Here is a 4,489-nt window from a genome sequence, read left to right as displayed (position 1 = left end):
ACCTAATGACTCCCTGTCGTCATATATAACTGAAAAATTGCTCAGTGGGACACATAGTTGGCGCCACACAACTGTTTCAAGTGGTAAAGATTCTTGTCTTTTAAGCGTTAGGACACATGGGATGCTGGTTCATTTCCAGCCTCGGAATCGCTAAGGTTACCTATATATATATATATATATATAATGGCTTTGATGATACTAGTATCAATGTTTTCTTTGGAGATATCTGCAATGTGCCTGCTTGTTAACAAGCAGTGACAACAATGAACAAATAATAAAATAGCCTAAATATTTTCCCCAGTGCTTATCAAATCCGCCAAAAAGTAAACAATAAAAACGGTATATGAAAAATTTTAACACATTGTAAATACTTACAATGAATTGTCTTCATACAATACATTACTGTACTGCAAAAACCGTGCTAGGCAATAAAAGGCCGTCTTTTTTATTTTTATTTTTTTAGGTAATATGCATATGTAAATATAACTTATTGGTGTAAATGTTTTAGGCTAACACTATATAAATACACGAAGATGGCAGAACTTGACGGAATGTTAATGTTCCCTGTGAACCATTATAAATAAAACAACCCACAAATCCTCTAACATTAACAATCCGCTAAAGCATTACGGACATGACACTGTATAAACTGCAATATGACAAATATGAACAACACTGAAAACGGCATAAGATCTATTATTCCCTGTGGTGATTTGTAGAATTTGAATATCTGACAGACCCATTACGGTTACATGGATATTACACTGATAAGTAGGATATTAACACTGTGGTTCTCGCTAAAGTCAGCGTAGGCTTGAAAGCATCTGATCCCCTAAGACCGATACGAGCAGTCAGTCGGTCGCCAGTTGTGTCGACACCTTTAGCGAAAACAGCGTCTGGTCAAACATGCGCATTGTGAAATCACACAGATTCACTACTGGTGGGTTATGGAATGTGTGGAAACAAAATGTCACCGATTATATTTATCGACTTGAGGCATGAAATATAGGTTTTCCAACGAATTTATGTCGCCAAGACGGTCGGAACCGAATGATGCAGAGAACCCCAAAACACTTCAGATCACAGCTGTGTTGACCAATATCAACTGTTAATTTGTTTGTCTCTTATATACAGATAGTTTTTGCTGTCTATATAGTATTTTTGTCCTGTTATTTTTTGTCCTGTCCCTCCTTTGTTATATGTGCATTTTGACAGCCAACCACAGTTGAATCCCCCACTCACTCATCCACTCACCCAATCACACACTCACTAACTCACGCATTTTCTCATTCACATATTCACTCATTCAGCATATCAATGAATCAATCAACCAATAATCAGTCTATCAGTCAATAATTTTACATATTACAATAAAGTGTCTGGTTACAGATTTATCAATCCATTCAACAGTTAATTAATCACTGAACCAATAAACCAATCAATAAATTAATCAGTTCGTTTACAACCCAATGTTGTAGCATTGTCACCAGTTCTAACAATGTGGCGTTTATTGCCTTTCATTGCTGTTGCCAACACTCTTACACAAATCCCAGACGTCATCGAACACTTCGAAGTAGTATATGGACAGCTTCTAGTTGCCAAACCTTTTTACATTTCCACCTTTCATGCTGTTTTTGCATTTTGTCGATAATGGGAATGCTCACTTTACTGGTCGCGTAATTATACACAGATGGGGAAAAAACGATCCAAGCCATTACCGTATATACTTAAGCCATATCGCTTGAGATCGATGCATCCAAAAGACATGGCTCACCTTAAGCTGTATTCCATAATCCCCCATTAGTCGGAAATATCGAATGCCACTTTGGCACATTGACTCATCCCAACACGGTTCCGTATGGGATAATTGTCAGTCCAAAAGCGACGTAAATATTGTGTTAACATTCTTCCGTATATAGTTGTACAGTGGAATTCTGTCGATTGTACAGATACCACACGCCTGGGTTCTGCTAAACTCTGACAAAAAATTCGATGATTGAGATTTAATTTCCATACTGGAGGCTTTTTTCTTGTATAGCGTACGGGGATAAATATGTATATTGGGACGCAGCCTATCATTTCCTAAATGTTCTGTGGATTGCGCAGCGTTTTATTGGAAAGCCATATTACAGTAAAATATCTGGTTACAGATTTATTAGATTTCAGACATTTTAATCTATATGACGCAATCAAAGTCTTATCTGTACATAAATCATTTGCTTACCAAGCACGTATACTATAGTCTTGTCACCTATGTAACTACTCATGTCCTATATATAACTAATTATTGGCAAATTTCTAACAAACTTTCCCAATGTGACATACAAGTCTTCACACCATGTACATGTGCAAACATCAAGACTAGCTGGTAGAGCGTCCGCTTCTGGACCGGTAGATCCAGGATCAATCCTTGATCGAGTCACACCTAAGACTTTAAAAGAGGAAGTTGTAACTTCCTCGCTTGGCGTTCAGCATGAAGGGGATAGTGCAACGACTGGTTGACCCGTATCAGTATAATGGCTCGGGCGGGGCACCTTACTTGCCTTCGGTAAGTCGCCTCAGTGAAGCAGCACTAAATAAAAGTGCGGTGGAAATCCGTCCTGCAACAAGGAGGCACATTACACGTACATGCACCCTAATGATTCCTTCGTCGTCATATGACTGAAAAATTGTTGAGTACGACGTTAAACCCCAAGCACTCACTCACTCACTCAAGACTAGCAGCGTCGACTGCTTATTGTCATCAAGGTCACACCGATCAGTGAAAGCGGGGAACTGTACAAACTATGTCCAAGACCGGATTTGAACCCGCGCCTTGTGTGTCCCAGCGATAGAAAGGCAAGCACATTTCACTATTCATCCACTGTTCTCTCCTCTGCCATCAGAGATTATTGCACTTTCTACTTTTTCTCTTAGACAGCGCTGTTTCCACACAGAACTACACTTTCACAATATTTTACAGAACGATCACATCGTGTATTACCTTCAAATACAATTGCTGAACATCAAGCGTAATATTTCGTGCTAATCGATTTATCTCTTTCAAAGATAATAAAAATCAGTCTATTTATGCCGAATCACGGATGCAGTACGATCATTTCTGGTTACAAACAGATAGCGAATGGTACCTCCATACCGTTCTCATACTCTTCCTTATTCTAGTATCAACAAAGCGATCATCAGCGGTATCGACAACCGTGCATGCTGATGACCCTTGTCCAACCTCTCTCTTGGTCAAAGGAAGCAATTTCTGTAAGGGGGGAAATATGTTTCTTGCTGAAGGATATTGACGATATTGGCCCTGAAATAATAAATCTCGAAGAATCTCCAACCAGGGCTATTCCCACACACGATAATAGCCCTGCACCCCCAAAGGCCCGATGTCTTGGTGAGTATGCTAATGAGTGGACGACAAACCATGCAGCGTGCCGGATCTTACTTTAACCACAGATAATCGTGCAGAGTGCAGCAGCATACTGATGGCATGTGCATGTCTCCCATAGTGTTATCCGTTACATTGTGTACTTTCAGAGTCTTGACTCTCATTTTCTGCACTGAGTCAGAATAAAGACACTTGAATAAACAGACACACTCAGGCAAAGTGAATTAACTTTGTTTCAGTGGGATGCACTTCCTCATTTACAAACGTGCATGTATTCGAATGCCTTCTCTTTAGATGATTCAATTTCAAAAGCCCGAAACTTCATTCATTCAGGAAACTGCTTTATAAAGATTCCACGTTTCCTTTTCAGATAAAAAACGCAGTTGTTAAGCGCATGGTTTCGAGCCATTAAAAAAAGACTTCATTTAAGTTTAACATCGCTGATATGTCTTTCGTTTTCATTTTCGCCACGGTATGTGTATCTTGATAAATTTATATATGTGAGTTGTAGACCTATATATTCAGAGTATTCAGAATAAAACACTGACCAATAATTTTTCATAATGTGATCTCAATTTAAAGGTTAGGTATATATGACCTGCTGCCAGTCGTCAACCTCCGTCGTTGTCTTCCTTCATAACTGTCTTCGTGGAAGGTTTTGGCTGTATTCTGATCTGGCCGTATACGCATGTACATCACCGGTTATGGGTGACCGGATGCCAAGTATCATATTGTCGCCCATGGTGTTATCCGCAGTGGCTTTTGATATATGTTTTTTCAGTACCAGACATAAACATACTTTATGTCTGCCAATCCGCTTGTCCTTCCATATTCTATATTTTCATAGCCGGTAAGGTCACAGATTCATGCTGTTATAGACCCACTCGTCTATATTCATATACCCAGACGGTGATCCGTCACAACAGCACAGGGCCCAATACCGGAAAGCTACATTTGAACTTTAGCTATTGACGTCATATGGACGTCAACTTTTACAAAGTTTACAAGTAGTGTAACTCCCAAAACAACAAAGGTTTCCGTGTAACTGAACATTTGAGCATTTTACTTAGCCATAATCACTCTCCTGGTGATGGCAAAATAAAATGC

Source organism: Liolophura sinensis, chromosome 6, assembly GCF_032854445.1.
Source record: "Liolophura sinensis isolate JHLJ2023 chromosome 6, CUHK_Ljap_v2, whole genome shotgun sequence".
NCBI classification, from domain to species: Eukaryota; Metazoa; Mollusca; class Polyplacophora; order Chitonida; family Chitonidae; genus Liolophura; species Liolophura sinensis.
This window is presented reverse-complemented; position numbering follows the sequence as displayed.